This window comes from Canis lupus, chromosome 13 (assembly GCF_048164855.1).
Source record: "Canis lupus baileyi chromosome 13, mCanLup2.hap1, whole genome shotgun sequence".
Lineage (NCBI taxonomy): Eukaryota > Metazoa > Chordata > Mammalia > Carnivora > Canidae > Canis > Canis lupus.
Genome location: NC_132850.1, coordinates 17,701,760 through 17,719,498, shown reverse-complemented (window position 1 = coordinate 17,719,498; position 17,739 = coordinate 17,701,760). Strand labels below are relative to the sequence as shown.

The following is a 17,739-nucleotide window of genomic DNA, read 5'->3' as shown; positions in this document are numbered from 1 at the left end:
GATATATGTATATATTGTGAAGTAATCACAATAAATTTACATAACATCTATCACCTCACATAGTTACAGAAAAGGAATGAACTTCTGATACACAAATAACATGGAATAATCTCACAATGATTGTGCTGAGTGAAAGAAGCCAGACACAGATGAGTACATAAAATATGACTCTATTTATAACAGGCAAACTTATTTATAGTGACAAGGAGCAGACCAAGGGTAGCATGGGAATGGGGTGGAGTGAGGAGTGGAAGTAAAGAGGCAAGGGGAAACTTTGGGGGTTGATATATTTATTGTAATTGTGGTGATGATTTCATGGGTGTATGTTAAAATTCATGATGTATACTTTCTATATGGACAGTTTATTGTATGTTAGTTTATACCTTGGTGATACTGTTTTTAAGAATAGCCAGAGAAAAAAGACTGATTACCGTCCAAGGAACAAGAATTGGACTGATAATTGTTTCCTCAAGAGTAGCAATAAAAGCCAGAGACAGTGAGCTATTTTATTGTGTGTAAAGAAAACAACTGTCAGCCTAGAACTCGTATTTGCAGCGAAACCATGTTTCAAGAATGAGACAAATGTTGAAGGAAGTTCACACTAACAGATACTCAGTAAAGGCACTTGGAGAGTATCAACCTCAGAGTAAAGAAAATGATCCTAGAAGGAAGGTGCAGGGGGGAATGGTGAGCAAAGGGAACAGTAGACATGTGGGGAAATTGAAGTTCAAGATGGCCATAGAAAAAGAAATGACTGTATTGCCCAGTGTTTGGCATTATTAAAACAAAGGGAGAGAACTCTACCACTAGCCAGCAATAGCGTATCTGAGAAATGTTAAGAGTTAAAGTATTTTTCTTGTGTTGTTTAGTAGGAGGGTTAAATATATTGATAAATTCAGAGTTTTAAGTTTTACATGCAGGTAAGATTTCTAGGTTAACCCCCATGCAAATAGAGTGTGGAAAGTGCATGACTCAAAAACCAACAGAAGGAAAATGTAATGAGAATAAACAGAAGGCAGGAAAGTCAAACAAATGATTTTGCCAGAGGAGGCCAACACTTAACATCAACCAAAATTGTTGAATGTACTGGTAGTTTGAGCGAGGAGAACTGTGCTTGTGTGGGACACGGTCTCTCTAGACAAAGCAGAGAGCTGTCTTGTAGCAGTGATTTTCAGAGTTTGATCAAGAGTATTTTCATGTTGGGGCTCCTGGGTGGTCCAGTCGGTTGGGTGTTTCAGCTCAGGTTGTGATCTCGGGGTCATGGGGTCGAGCCCCACATCGGGCTCCATGCTCATCACAGAGTCTGTTTGAGATTCTGTCTCCTTTTCCCTCTGCCCCTCTCCTCTAAAATGAATACATCTTCAAAAAAAAAAGAAGTCTTTAAAAAAAAGTATTCTCACATTGATGATAAAATATTGGTTGGCTGTTGAACCGTGTTGACATTTGCATTGATGTTGAGCCGCCCAGGTGCCCTACAAATGTGATTTTTTAAAAATATGGCATAATGAATATGAAAGCATTGGAAGTTCTATATAACTCAGTGAACTAATAATGTCCAAAAGCCGCTGTTTTGATGCTCACAGTTCATGCATGGTGAAAAGCTTTGTTCAAAGTGTGAGACCAGTGGATGTTAATGTGATAAAGTATGAAAAATGTCTACTGGTATGGTTTCAGATTCAGTATTGCCTCTAACCTTTAAGAAACTACCACTTTTTGAGTTTTGGTATAGCATCAAAGAGGAATATCCATAAACATCTGAAAAGGTTATTATAATACCTCTTCCTCCTCTTCCTCCTCCTCTTTCTTCACCTCTCCCTCTTCTAATCATGTATCTGTGAGAGGCCAGAATTTTTTTTTCATGCATTTAAAACAGTGTTTCGGGCAGCCCCGGTGGCGCAGCGGTTTGGCACCGCCTGCAGCCTGGGGTGTGGTCCTGGAGACTCGGGATCGAGTCCCACATCGGGCTCCCTGCGTGGAGCCTGCTTCTCCCTCTGCCTGTGTCTCTGCCTCTCTCTCTCTGTGTCTATGAATAAATAAAATAAAATCTTTTAAAAAATAAAAAAATAAAATAAAATAAAACAGTGTTTCAGGGCAGCCCCAGTGGAGCAGCGGTTTGGCGCCGTCTGCAGCCTGGGGTATGATCCTGGAGACCCGGGATGGAGTCCCCCGTCGGGCTCCCTGCATGGAGCCTGCTTCTCCCTCTGCCTCTTTCTTTGTGTCTATGAATAAATAAATAAAATCTTAAAAAAAAAAGAAACAATGTTAAATAAAATCTTAAAAAAAAGAAACAATGTTTCACAACAGACTGAAGGTGGAAATTGATGAGAATCCACACTTTTATAAAGTTGTAAATTAAAGACATTGTACAAATGTAAAACAGTGCCACTCTTTTCCTACTCATATTTTTAGAAAGTTCTTTTTTCATAAAATTATATTGTTTATGATAATATTTAATGGGCTTATTATAAATTTTAAATTAGTATTTAAACATTTCTTTTTATTTCTGGTATAGTAAATATTATTCACCCACACATATAGACCCTCCTTAGAGTTCTCAGTAAGTTTTAAGGATGTAAAATGGTCCTGATACCAGGAATTTAAGAACCACTGGTTTATTCTAGAGTCTTCAAAAGAATGGCGTTCAGGCCATGGTAGACTTTCAGAAGTAAGAGCGTTTAGGGATTGGTTGACCTTTCGCTGTGACCTTTACTCAGTTGTCTGAGTAAGATTGTTGTTGAATGGGATGGCTTTCAGAAGCATAGTCATTGAAGTGAAGCTGTTGTTGATTGTCTGGCTTTTCAAAAGCCTGTATTATGGTGTGAATCTGTCATTGATTTGGATAAGCTTGAAACTAGTTTTGGTGGTTACTTCTTGCTATAGAAAAAAGAACAATCAATACTCTCTTAAGTGGTTGGAAACCTTTTATTCTCAATGGAAAAGATGAGGAAAAAATAGAACGTATTACTCTTATAACTCAATAATCAAAAGACAAACCAATTTTTCAAATGGGCAAAGGATCTGAATAGCCATTTCACCAAAGATACAGGTATCTCCTGCTTTTTCAAAAGTTCGTGTTAGCCACTTCACTTTTACGAAAGACCTACATTATTAGTACCTGCTTTCTCTGAGGGAACTCTGAAGAGGATTTTTGCCTTTATGGAAAAAAAAAAAAGGCAAAAAGAGAAAAAGACATGCAGTGTTTTGCAGCAAACTATTATAAAGGCAGCGTGAACTCCAAGCAACAAGAGTGGCACCTCCAAGCTCCTTCAGTGTGTCATCATCAAGCCGCCTATAGCATTGAACTGTGTCTGTGAGCATCTGCACTTTTGCTCAATTTATTTTGTGTATCCTTTAGCAAGATGTGCCCTAAGGTGTCAGAAAGGCCTAGAGGGGTTATATTTTTGGGTTGGGGGACGCTCAAACATTTTTCTATTTAAATTAATGGTTAAGTGCTTCTTCACTGTATGCCATTTTGGCTTACGAAAGATTTCATAGGAACACTCCACTTTTGGATAATGGAGGGAACCTGTATACATGGTCAATAAGCACATGAAAAGATGTCCAACATCATTAGTGACCAGGGCAATGCAAATCAGAATCACATTGACACACCACTTAACACCTACTAGTGTTGTTCTAATCAAAACAATAGATAACAATATGTGTTGGTAAGGACATGGAGAAATTAGAACCTTCATTCACTGCTGCAAGGAATATAAAATGGTGTAGCCACTTTGGAGAACAGTCTGGCAGTTCCTTAAAGTTAGAATTTGGGTTGCCATTTGACCCAGAGTCTCAAGAGAAATGGAAACATTTGTCCAAATTAAAACTTATACACAGGGGATCCCTGGGTGGCGCAGCGGTTTGGCGCCTGCCTTTGGCCCAGGGCGCGATCCTGGAGACCCGGGATCGAATCCCACGTCGGGCTCCCGGTGCATGGAGCCTGCTTCTCCCTCTGCCTGTGTCTCTGCCTCTCTCTCTCTCTCTGTGACTATCATAAATAAATAAATAAAATTAAAAAAAAAAGACTTATTTAAAAAAAAAAAAAAAAACTTATACACAAATGATCATAGCAGTATTATTCATAACAGCCAAAAAGTGTGAACAACCCAAATGTCTATCCACTGATGAGTGGATAAATGAAATGTGGTATATCCATAGAATGGAATATTAGGAAAGGAATGAGGTACTGATATATCCTACAACATGAATGAACATTGAAAGCATGTGAACCCATCATAAAGGACCATATATTGTATGAGATGTCCAAATTAGACAAATCTATAGAGACAAAATAGTTTAGTCTTTGTATAGGACCAGGGGTCTGAGAATATGGTAGCTAAAGGGTAAAGAGTGGTTCTTCCTTAACCCAGAGCTCCCAAGGCCACGTCAGCATGGGCACTGGGAGAAATGCCGTTCCTGGGAGCTTTAGCAGTTCATTTCCTGTTGGTGAGGGTTTGGAAACCTGGAGATTCAAGATTTAATAGTCATGGGCCGTTGCAGACTGGCCTTGGAATTTCTTTGACTGTACAGTTCCTTTGAAACTTGAGAGGCCAGCTGTAGAAAGATTTTCTTGAGATAATTGTAGAAGTATGAATATGGACTGAGCATTTGATGATATCAAGAAATTATTGACTTTGTTAGATGCGATAATGATATTGTGGTCATATAAGGAAATGTCTTTGTGTTTTATAATTATGTCCAGACAAAGCATTTAGGGATGAAACAGCATGATGTCAGGGACTTATTTTTAAATAATATAGCTAAAACAGAGAGAAGGAGCAGCCCAGCCCAGGAGGGAAGGGAAGAGAGACAGAAGAAAGGAATGAAGCCACAAAACCAGTAGTGAAACGTTTTAATTGTTTAATCTGTAGGATGGGGTTCATTTCACTCTTCTGTTGACTTTTATGTAGTTAGAGAACTTTCATTAAAAATAAAATAAAAGGGGCAGCACCGGTGGCACAGCGGTTTAGCGCTGCCTGCAGCCTGGGGTGTGATCCTGGAGACCTGGGATCGAGTCCCCCGTCGGGCTCCCTGCATGGAGCCTGCTTCTCCCTCTGCCTGTGTCTCTGCCTCTCTCTCTGTGTCTCTATGAATAAATAAACAAAATCTTAAAAAAAATAAAATAAATTATTTTTCATAGGTAAATAACCATAGATGTGAAAGATCATATGTAGTCTCTGATCTTTGATTTATCAGCATCTGTGTTCTATCTTTCCCTTGAATTAATTTGTGGCTTCTTTGTGAAACCTTTTCAAACAGTAGACTAGGGTGGGATAGAGTACTTGAATCTGATCTTCCCCTATGGGTTCACTCCAGTTGTCTGCCACATAACTGTGGGTTGCAAAATGTTTGGGGTCACAGTTTCATTTCTTATGAAAGTTGCTGCTTGGCAATATCCCCTTAGAACTCCTTCAGTTTGGATATGAATATGAATGCTGACATTTTTATAGACGGGAAGAGGAAAAGTCTTGAGCGTGTACATTCATATTTGTACACACACAGAGGCATATATATATATATATATATATATATATAGTACATATAGATTTGCATGATATGCATAAGATTACTTTGGAAGCATAAACCCCCAAAATAGTAACATTGAATGCCTTCAGGGAAGAAAACTGATAGCTGGGAAAGGACATGGGATGAAAGAGGACCCAGAACCAAGTCCTGGAGGATTTTATAACTAAGGGTGGGGGAGCAGCAAGTGATTGCTGCTTATAAAGTCACCCCGAGGGCAGCCCGGGATCGAGTCCCATGTCAGGCTCCCTGCATGGAGCCTGCTTCTCCCTCTGCCTGTGTCTCTGCCTCTCTGTGTGTCTCACATGGACAAATAAATATTTTTTTTAAAAAAATCAGATTTTTGAGTCACTGAATCTGCTTCATTTGCCATCTCAGTTGCCTCCTGCTGTTTTATGTGACTGCCAGTTGCCTTTATATGGTATTTTAGCTTTTTAATGGAGCTTTGATATGTAGTCGTCTCCTTGAGCCACAAGAGGGCAGGAGAACCTTTTGAATCGCCATAGAACAGTTTTGTGCTGGGTATCTTCTTTTTATTTTTTATTTTTTTATTTTTTAAAAGATTTATTTATTTATGATACACATAGAGAGGCAGAGACACAGGAGGAGGGAGAAGCAGGCTCCATGCTGAGAGGCCGACGTGGGACTCCATCCCAGGACTCCAGGATTGCGCCCTGGGCCAAAGGCAGGTGCTAAACCGCTGAGCCACCCAGGGATCTACTTTCTTTTTTTGGGGGGGGGGGGGAGGTATCTTCTTTATGGCAAAATTGTGTGTGGAATAATTCTTTAATTCATGTCTGGCGTCTGTGTACCTAAAAGGCAGTGACTGCCTATTGTCAGTTGAGACGGGGTAAGAGAAGAGAACAGGTCTTGGAATCATATACACTTGCCTTTTGCTCTCCCTCCCCCCTTGCAAATTACTTACTGAACTCCTTACAGTAGCTTGAATATGCAAGACATACCACAGAGTTGAGGCTTGGAGTAACCCCAACCTGACTTTGAGCCCTAACTCTGGGACTTGAGGTAATTTTTTTTTTTAAATTTTATTTATTTATTCATGAGAGACAGAGAGAGAGAGAGAGAGAGGCAGAGACACAGGCAGAGGGCAGAGCAGGCCACATGCAGGGAGCCCGACACAGGACTCGATCCCAGGACTCCAGGACTCCAGGACCATGCCCCGGGCCAAAGGCAGGCGCTAAACCGCTGAGCCACCCAGGGATCCCTGACTTTAGGTAATTTATTTACTCACTGTGAACCTGAGTTTTATCACCTGCCAAATGTATGAAGAATTTATTGAGGTAATGAGTGTCCATAAAGCTCTTAGCTCAAAAAGTAACTGCTGTAAGTATAATAATAATACCAAATACCTGCACAGGTGGATAATAGATCCTCAATAATTTTTGTAATGTAGCTCTTTATTATGTATTTAATAATTTCTTTATTGGATGACAAGCCAGGTAGTGATGTTTTCTTTGGGACAATTTCAAAGCCCCTTTTCCCAACGGGGGTCTCAAAATGTTTATGGTTTCTCTCATTTCCTAGGAAAGAGTCTATCTTTTAATGGTATAATACTATAATACTCAGGGTTTTTTTTTTTTGTTTGTTTGTTTGTTTGTTTTTTAGTTTTTATTTAGATTCTGGGTGGCTCAGTTGGTTAAGTGTCTGCCTTCATCTCAGGTCACGGTCCCAGGGTCCTGGGCTCGAGTCCTGCCTGCATCAGGTTGTCTGCTCCTCCAGGAGCCTGCTTCTCCCTCTCTCTCTCTGCCTGCCACTCCCCCTGCTTGTGCTCTCTTTCTCTGTGTCAAATAAAAAATAAATAAATAATCTTAAATTCCAGCTAGTTAGCCTGCAGTATAATACTGGTTTCAGGTGCATAGTATAGATTCCACACTTCTGTACATTCCTGGGTGCTCATCACAGAAGATCCACTCTTTAATCCCCATCACCTGTTTAACCCATCTTGGAGAGTCTCAATTTTGGAGCTTCTGACCCTTTGTGACTTTGTGTATTTTCATTTTTGATTGAAAAACATGGTATTTGTGCCATATGCTTTGGCAGGCTTGGGCAACGTGACGCATCAAGAACACAGTGCCTGTCTTAGGTTGGGATCACAGGGAAGTAACTCTGAGAGAAGATTTAGTGTGTAGAAAGCTTACGGGGGAGTGGTTTTGGGGTTAAGGCAAAGAAAGGAAAGGGAGGAAAGGGAAGCGGGATTGTGCAGAGGGAGAATTTGGGCTGTACTTCAGTCCCAGGAAAGGCCTCAGCTGATGCCATGGGGACTGTGAAGTAGGGACAGCTCTTCAGAGTTGGGGTGAAGGGGCTGTGCCCTTATCGTTTCTCCTCAACTGGTCATAGACTGCCACTAGTCTTTGGAAGGCCAATCCATGACCCTGGGCAGGCAGCTCTTTTCAACTAAACCATTTCCTGAAGATGCCTGACATCTGGGGTCTTTCTGCTCACTGTGATGCCAGCAGATGGGGACTAGTCTTCCTCCTTGCCGGGTGGTGGGGGATCTGAGGGGCAGGCTACAACTCCCCCCTGCGCCTAAGTCACAGGGAGAATAGTGACAAAAGAGCTTTAGACAGAGTTGCTTGTAAGTAATTCTCAGGGATAATAATAATTTTTAACTTTAAGAATTCAGGATAATATCATTTTAGGGTGGGCTTTCTGTTATTACAAACCACCCCTGAATTGCAGTGGCTTAACACAGTGAAGGTTTATTTCTTTCTTATCACACTCTAGTGCAGGGCTGGGAGGAAGAGTTCTGTTCTACCTCGTTGGCTCAGAGGCACAGTCTCCTCCCATCTAGTGACCCCACCAGCCCCTAGGGCCTTGGAGTCCTCCTCCGGTCCTGATCCAGTCCACAGAGGAGAAACTGGTGAGAACGTTGAGATTCTATAGGTCTCCGTGGGCCAGGACTGGAGGTGACGTGCTTCTGTAGCCCACATCCCATTGACCAGACCCCGGTCACTGACTAAGGGAAGCTGGCACCTAGAGGAGTTGTGTGCCTGTGGGGGGAAAGGACAGACATGGAACCCTCATCGCTCCAGTATTATATTGCCCATACCCTGCTGTGGCTGGATTTCAGCACTATTGGTAGATGAAAGATGCTTCAAAACTGTGCTTTTAATTTCTTAGAGCTACATATTTAAATTTTCCAAACTATCATATCACAGTTTTATTTTTACCTGGGGGTATTTTTAAAAGGTTCAGGAAAGCAAAATTTTACCAGACGGTGGAAATAGAACAAAGTCACACAGAGCCGAGAATTTAAGGATTGCTTGCTCTGGAAAGGCAAAAAGAGGTAAAACAAGTGCAGTTGTGTGTGCACGTGTGTATGTGTATATATTTCTAGGGGTGCAGAAGAAAATGGAAAAGCCTCTGATTCTGCTCCATTGCTACGGAAACAGGCTTTCCTCTCTGTTATCCAGAAATATCTTCCGCAGGGTGCCAAGGAGATAGTCGGGAGGTATAGAATTACAAGGAAATATTCACACAAATAGCACTGATAGCTCCTGGGGATTCACTGGATACCACCCAGGTAGCCCTTGAATCGCAGGAGGGAAGCCAAGGTAGAGAGATCAGTGACTTTGTTGTCAACAGGTGTTACTGCCGAGTGACAGCTGGGCCTCTTCTAGCCATGTTCTAGGCACTGTGTGGGCACACAGGATGAGAGGCACCAGGGCCTGACAAGTTTGCAGCCTGAAAGCTGAGGCTCAGAGAAAGGAACCAAGGCTAAGACAAGGTGGGATTAAGTGTTCTCTGAAGCTGGGACCCTGATGGGTGGGGTAAGACATTAGGGGACCTGGGGAAAGTGCTCCCATTAAGTAGAGCATTAGCAATATTTCTGAAGCAACAGTGATTGCTGAGAGTCATTTGTGAAAAATGGTGGCAAGGGGTGGGGTGGGGCGCAGAAGTGGGACAGAAGATTGGAATGGGGGGCAGAGTCCCATTACGGAGGCCTGGGTGCCAGCTCTGCAAATTTAGATTTAATGCAGCAGGGCCATTAAAGTTTCTTACACGGAATGGAAATACCTGGTGGAAACATGGTGCTCTGGACTTCAGGAATTAACAGAGCGCAGAGCTTTCTTCTGGAATTTCTATTTGAGTACCTAGAATTTAAAATTGTCTTCCTTTAATTCCCTCAGTGAAATTCATTTAGTTGTACTTATTAAGCTAGTTACTGTGCTTGTCTCTGAAGAACAAAATTAAATAAGCTTCATTCCCTACTTTTAAGGAAATTATAGTCTGGTAGGTAAGACATACTTTAAAAAATTAGTGCCCTAGGTGAGACATGTGCTAAGACGGAGGGAGATATGGCTGGGTATACAGTGCAGGCCAACCTTTTGCAAAACCCACACTCTGCTGTGAAAGTACCAAAATCTCCCTGAAATAAAAGAAATAGCATAATTAAAATTCCCCTGCCCCCACCTCCGCCCTTGATGATGACCATTATACAGGGAATGATTACTTTGCCCTGGAAGTGCAGTGTTAGGGGATGGGGGTGTTGCAAGGACTTTGTGGAGGGAGCAAGTCCTGAGCCTTTACTTGAAAGCTGCAGGAATGAGGCAGGAAGTGCATTTTAGGTAGGAAATAGCATGAACACAGGTGTGGGGACCTGGACAAAGGCCAGGAGAGACTCCTTATTTATTTTTTTTAATTTATTTTTTATTGGTGTTCAATTTACCAACATACAGAATAACCCCCAGTGCCCATCACCCAATCACTCCCACCCCCCCCTCCTCCCCTCCTACCACCCCTAGTTCGTTTCCCAGAGTTAGCAGTCTTTACGTTCTGTCTCCCTTTCTGATATTTCCCACACATTTCTTCTCCCTTCCCTTATATTCCCTTTCACTATTATTTATATTCCCCACATGAATGAGAACATATAATGTTTGTCCTTCTCTGACTGGCTTACTTCACTCAGCGGCCAGGAGAGACTCCTGTGTGGAACACAGACTTCAGGCTCTGGGTAGAGGGGTCTGATGACGATTGTAAGCCAGAATGAGAAATGGTTGGATCTGTGCTCTAGAAAGGTAACTCTGGCAGCAGCGTGGAAGAGCAGTGACGAGAGAAAGGAGGTGAGATGTGGGTACCAGCTGCCTCTGTGAGTTCAGGGATGGGGCGGGGACTGGAAAGGCCGCATGGAGGGTGGAGGGTGATCTGAGCTGCATATAGAAGGATCCTAAGGAGGAGCAGACAGTGGTACTGGGGCATCTCTGGCAAAGTGAAGATTACGGGCGAAGTGACAGAATATGAAAGCCTGGCATCTTTGGACAACTACGGGGAAGCCAGCATGGCCAGCACGGCAGGGCTCTAATGGGGACATGTCCCTCACCAGGTGGGTGGGTCATGACTCAGGTTGCACTGAAAAATTTAGACTCTACCAGGTAAATGAAGAGGAGACCCCAGGCCGTCCACGTAGCAGGTCTCAACCAATTTCCCAGGATTGGTAGCATACAGAATAAATTCTCTGGCCAGAGTGGAATTAAGCTAGAAATAGTAACAGAAAGATAACTAGAAAATCCTCACGTGTTTAGAAGTCAAGAAGTAAACTTGTAAATAACCGTCATGTCAATGAAAACAAATCATAACGGAAACTGGAGAGTATTTTGAGCTAAACGATACTAAAAACACTAAAAACACGTTAGAACATATGTAATGCTATTAAAACCAAGCTTCCTGGGAAATCAGACCTAAGTACGTATATTAGAAAAAAACAAACAAACAAAGGCTAAAAATCAGAGATCTGAACCTGTGTTTCAAGAAGTTAGGAAATGTACAGCAAGTTAAACCCAAAGAAGGAAGCCAAAGTAATAAAGAGAGTTGGAAGAGAAAAAACAAAACAAAAAAAAAAAAAACACAACTCACCTCAGAATATAGAAAATTAACAAACAAAACAAAACAACAAAACAAAAGTTTGTCCTTTCAAAAGAGTGATAAAATGGACAGACCTCTGGTAGGGCTAAGCATAGAGGGATGGATGGGTTGGGGGGGGAGCGTGGGAACACCAGGGCCAAATGAGCAACGCCAGGAATGGAGGAGAGACCGTGCGAGAGAAGCTGAAGACCTTAAAAAGATAAAAAGAGTGTATTACGAGCAACTTTATACAAGAAGTTTTGAGAGAGAACCTCTTCCCCGGTGACTGGCCTTCAGGCCCCCACCTGTATGCATAGATTAACGAATAGGAACAGAGCAGACTTAGAGCTTTTGGTGCAAGAAGGGAGGTGCAAGCTCATCTTGATTTGTCGAGGTCGAGCTGGTGACAAAAATCATAATGAAAAGGCATGTCTTGGGCAGCCCAGGTGACTCAGCAGTTTAGCGCGGCCTTGGGCCCAGGGTGTGATCCTAGAGCCCCAGGATCGAGTCCCACTTCGGGCTCCCTGCATGGAGCCTGCTTCTCCCTCTGCCTGTGTCTCTACCTCTCTCTCTCTCTCTTTCTCTCTCTGTGTGTGTGTGTGTATCATGAATAAATAAATAAAATATCTTTTTAAAAAAAGGCACATCTTGTCCAAAGACCACCTCGATCGGAGGAAAAGCAACAAACCGTCCTGGAAGCAAGACAGGGATGAAAATTAGTTGGACCGCTCTCGACTGTCCATGAGAGAAGCAAAGCCTCTGATCAGAACTCCCCTGGCCTCTCATTGCTTAGAAGGGAGAAGACCTCATTCAGTTCAGCGAATATTGCTGAATTCCTGCTGCAGGCCAGATATTTTGCCAAATGGCTGGGATATTAAATCAAATGAAGTCCCGGCTCGGAGCTGGAGGGAAGCACTATGCCCTGGTCCCAGGCAGGATGTGTTCAAAACTCCCCAGCAGGGTGTACAGAGCCCTGCATGCCCTGATGGGCCACCGGCTTCACAGCTCGTCTGCCAGATGGCTGGCATCTCCTGTGACCCGGGGCCTCACCCCTGCACCTGCCAGAATCCGATCTTCATTCCGGTTTTGCCACATCCAGTGGGATTCCCTCTTCCCGTGTCACCTGGGGTCGACCCTGGTGTCTCTCTCTGCAATTCCCAGCACCCACCATCCCCTGGCTCCCTCCCTTTGGGCAATCAGCGTGCCTGCTTATTTACATGTACATAAAATTTTTAAACGCATTTTATATCTAAAATGAGTGCTTGAACGTGTCTGCCATAAACAAACTGGTTTGGAAAACATGAATTAGAGACCTCTTCTGCATGCACTGTGATACAGATTCTTGGAAATCCTCATTTTTATTTAAATAAGTAAGACTGGGTCTTTTTGGAAACCACTTTTCATGTAGTAAATCTCAAAATTAGACCAGAACTCAGGAATTAGAATTTTTCATAAAATTGCGTGTGTGTGTGTGTGTGTTTGAGTCACGAAAAAATAAGGCTCGTTTTAGAATGAACACCTATATATACTTCTGTCATTCAGAGGCAATCTGAAGTAATTTTTTGTTCTATTTTTTTTAATTGCTTCCTGTGTCCCATTTTTCCTTGTTGTATATAATCACATTGGTGTATAGATATAATTTTAAGTTTTCTTTTTTTTTTAAGATTTTATTTATTCATGAGAGAGACACACAGAGGCAGAGACACAAGCAGAGGGAGAAGAAGGCTCCTTGTGGGGGGACCAACGTGGGGCTCGATCCCAGGACTCCGGGATCACGCCCTGAGCCCAAGACAGATGCTCAACCACTGAGCCACCCAGGCGTCCCTAATGAATTTCTTAGTTTGGTTGTAAATGCTCTCATGAGTAGGGACATGGGAGTGAAACAGTAAGAAGTGAAGGGTTTTGAGTATTGTCACTGCAGTGACTTACTTCTCAATTACCTCCGTAGGCTCGCATCTGACCCACCTCTGGTGGCTGTGATTATGGCTTCTGGTTGACATTCAACCTGTGAGTTTTTGTTTTTTCTTTTTCCCCAAGGAGTGGAGAGATTCTAGCTCAACCTTCTTTGGCATCTTAGTGTTAGCCGATGGAGATTACTACATGCTCTTGTCTCAGGACTTCAGTTCTGACCCACTGTTAACCCTTTTTATTTGTTTCACCTCAGTTTTTTGCTTTGGAAAAATTACCAAAAAAACCCCAATGAAATGTTGAAACAGCAGTACAGTGAGCATCAGGATCCTTTCAGCTAGATTTTCTAGTTAACATTTTAATGTTTTGCTGCATCTGTTCTTTCTCTGTAGACAGACGGATGGACAGACACATTTTTCTGTACTATTTGTTTTTTTTTTTCTTTTTTTATTTATTATTTATGATAGTCACACAGAAAGAGAGAGAGAGGCAGAGACATAGGCAGAGGGAGAAGCAGGCTCCATGCACTGGGAGCCTGACGTGGGATTCGATCCTGGGTCTCCAGGATCGCGCCCTGGGCCAAAGGCAGGCGCCAAACCGCTGCGCCACCCAGGGATCCCTTTCTGTACTATTTGAAAGTAAGTTGCAGAGTTTTTATTTTTAAGACTTCATTTTTTAGAGCAGTTTTAGGTTCATAGCAAAATTGAGGGGGAAGTACAGATTTTTCCCATAAATCCTCTGTCCCCTCACATATATGGCCTCCACCACTATCAACACCCCCAACCATCCCCATTGTTGCAGTTGATGAACCACAGACACATCATTATCACCCAGAGCCCATCGTTTACAGTAGGGTTTACTCTTGGTGTTACACTGTGTGTTGCTTTGGATAAATGTGTAATGACATGTATCCACTATTATATTGTCATACAGGATAGTTTCACTGCCCTAAAAAAATCCCCTGTGCTCCACTTGTTCATCTCTCCCCTTCTTCCCAACCCCTGGTAAACACTGATCTTTTTATTGTCTCTATAGTTTTGCCTTTTCCAAAAATGTCATATTGTTGGAATCCTACAGTATGCAGCCTTTTCAGATTGGCTTCTTTCACTCAGTAATATGGATTTATGGCTCCTCCATTTCTTTTCATGACTTGATAGTTTATTTCTTGTTATCACTTAATAATATTCCATTTTCTGGATCTACCACAGTTTACTTATCTATTTAACTACTAAAGGACATCTCTCGATTGCTTCCAGGTTTTGGCAATTGTGAATAAAGCTGTTATAAACATCTGTATGCAGGTTTTTTGTGTTTGTGTGTGGACGTAAATTTTCAGTCCCTAACGATAAATACTAAAGAATACGATTGTTGGAATGTATAGCAGAGTAGGTTTAGTTCTGTAAGATACTGCCAAATTGTTTTCTAAAATGTCTGTACCACTTTGCATTCCTACTAACAATAAATGAAAAATTCTGTTTTTCACAGGATCCTTGTCCTGTGACAAAAAAATCCTCCACACCCTTGTCAGTATTTGGTGCTGTCAGTGTTCTGGATCTTGGCCATTCTAATAGATGTGTAGTAGTATGTCATTGTTTTGATTTGCATTTCTCTGTTGGCATATGATATGGGAAAAATTTTCAATTGCCAATAATCATACCTCAGATGAACCTCATTGGCTATGATACTGTCACTATGCAAAGCTTGTTGGCATATGATATGGAACATCTATTTTGGGGGGAAGTTTTTACTTTATTTATTTATTTTAATTAGGTTCCACACCCACCATGGGACTTGAACTCACAACCCCTGAGATCAAGGGTCACCTGCTCTACCAACTGAGCCAGCCAGGTGCCCTGTGGAATGTCTTTTTATAGGTTTGTCATCCATATATTCTGTTTGGTGAGGAGTCTATTAAGGTCTTTAGCCCATTTTTAAATTGGGTTATCTGTTTTTATTGTTGAGTTTTAAGAGTTCTTTGTGTATTTTGGTTAATTGTCCTTTATCAGATTTGCCTTTTACAATTATTTTCTCCCAAACTGTGCTTGTCTCTTCACTGTCTTTATGGAGCAGAAGTTTTTCATTTTAATGAGGTCTAGTATGACAGTTCTTTCTTTCCTGGATCACACCTTTGGTGTTGTATCTAAAAAGTCACCGCCAAACCCAAGGTCATCTAGATTTCTCCTCTGTCTTCTAAAGAGTTCTCTGTTTTATAAATAGGTCTGTGATCCATTTTGAGTTTTTTGAAAGGTCTCTACCTAGATTCCTTTCCTCTTTCTTTCTTTCTTTCTTTCTTTCTTTCTTTCTTTCTTTCTTTCTTTCTTTCTTTCTTTCTTTCTTTCTTTCTTTCTTTCTTTCTTTCTTTCTCTTTCTTTCTGTGGATGGCCAATTGTTCTAGCACCACTTGTTGAAAGGACTGTCTCTGCTCCCTGTGTTGCCTTTGCTCCTTTGTCAGAGATCAGTTGACTCTATGTGAGTCTGTGTCTGGACTCTCTGTGCTGTTCCATTGATCTGTTTGTCTCTTCTTTGGCCAATACACTGTCTTGATTACTATAGTTTTATAGTAGTGTTGAAGTTAGGTAATGCCAGTCTCCCACCTTTGTTCTTCTTCTACAGTGTTATGTCACCTGTTCTGGGTCATTTACCTCTCCATATAAACCTTAGAATCAGTTTGTCAGTATTCATAAAATAGCTTGCTGGGATTTTGGTTGGGATTGCCTTGAATCTATAGCTCAAGTTTGGAAGAACTAACCTCTTGGCAATATTTAGTCTTCTAGTAGAATGTGAGATGTCTCTCCATTTATTAATTCTGCTTTGATTTTGTTCATCTGAAATTACATTTTTTCCTCTTATACATCTTGTATTTTGTTAGATTTAAACCTAAGTGTTTCATTTTGGGGAGTACTAATGTAAATGGTATTGTCTTAAATTTCAAATTCCATTCTTTCAATGCTAGTTTATAGGAGTGATTGACTTTTATATATTAACATTGTATCTTGACACCCTTGCTATAATTACTTATTAGTTCTAAGAGGTTTTTTTTTTTTGTCAATTCTTTCAGTTTTTTTACATAGTCATGTCATCTGTGAACAAAGACAGTTTTATGTCTTCCTTCCCTATCAGTATACCTTATTTCCTTTTTCCCCCCTCATTGTGTTAGCTTGGACTTCCAGTACAATGTTGAAAAGGAGTGGTGAGAGGGGATATTCTTGCCTTGTTTCTTTCCTGATCATGTGGGAAAACTTCTAGTTTCTCACCATTAAGTGATAGTACTAGTAGTTTTCTTGTAGATATTCTTTATCGAGTTGAGAAAGTTCTGCTCTTTTCTTAGTTTACTGAGAGTTTTTATCATCACTGGGTATTAGATTGTGTTAAATGCTTTTTCTGTATTTGTTGATGTGATCATGTGCTGCTTCTTTATTAGCCTGCTGATATTGATGTATTATATTAATTGATTTTCAAATATCAAATCAGCCTTCCATCTGGGATAAATCCCACTTGGTTGTGGTATATGATTCTTTTAATACATTGCTGGATTCAATTTTCTGATATGTTGTTGAGGATTTTTACGTCTACGTTCATGAGAGATATCGGTCTGTAGTTTTCTTTTCCTGTAATGTCTTTGTCCTGTTTTGGTATTAGAATAATGCTAGGTTTTTTTTGTTTTTTTGTTTTTTAATTTTTATTTATTTATGATAGTCACAGAGAGAGAGAGAGAGAGAGAGAGAGGCAGAGACACAGGCAGAGGGAGAAGCAGGCTCCATGCACCGGGAGCCTGACGTGGGATTCGATCCCGGGTCTCCAGGATCGCGCCCTGGGCCAAAGGCAGGCGCCAAACCGCTGCGCCACCCAGGGATCCCTAATGCTAGGTTTTTAGAATAAGTGAGGAAGCATTCCCTCTGCTTCTGTCTTCTAGAAGATATAATAGAGAATTGGTTTAATGTCTTACCTAAATGTTTGGTAGAATTCGCCAGTGAACCCATCTGGGCTTGGTGCCTTCTGTTTTAGAAGGCTATTAATTATTGATTCAATTTCTTTGATAGATACAGGCCTATTCAGATTGTTGATTTCTTCTTGTGTGAGTTTTGGCATATTGTGTCTCCAAGGAATTAATCCATCTCATCTAGGTTATCAAACCTGTAGGCCTAGGGTTGTTCATAGTATTCCTTTATTTAAAAGTAAGCTGCAGTTTTTGATACTTTTTTTTTTAAAGATTTTATTTATTTATTCATGAGAGACACACACAGAGAGAGGCAGAGACACAGGCAGAGGGAGAAGCAGGCTCCACGCAGAGAGCCCAACGTGGGACTTGATCCCAGGTCTCCAGGATCAGGCCCTGGACCGAAGAGGGCGCTAAACCACTGAGCCAACCCAGCTGCCTCCCATCTGACTCTTGATTTTGGCTCAGGTCATGATCTCAGGGTCATGAGATCCAGCCCTGCATCAGGC

General features: G+C 41.5%; 1 protein-coding gene and 1 pseudogene across 11 annotated transcripts in view; one reads left to right on the top strand and one right to left on the bottom strand.

Moving 5' to 3' along the window:
- ST3GAL3 (ST3 beta-galactoside alpha-2,3-sialyltransferase 3) overlaps positions 1-17,739 on the top strand; it is a 198,832-nt gene that overhangs the window by 45,652 nt on the left and 135,441 nt on the right. The gene's annotated exons all lie outside the window — the stretch shown is intronic.
- LOC140603289 (U4 spliceosomal RNA) lies at positions 14,880-14,995 on the bottom strand (annotated as a pseudogene).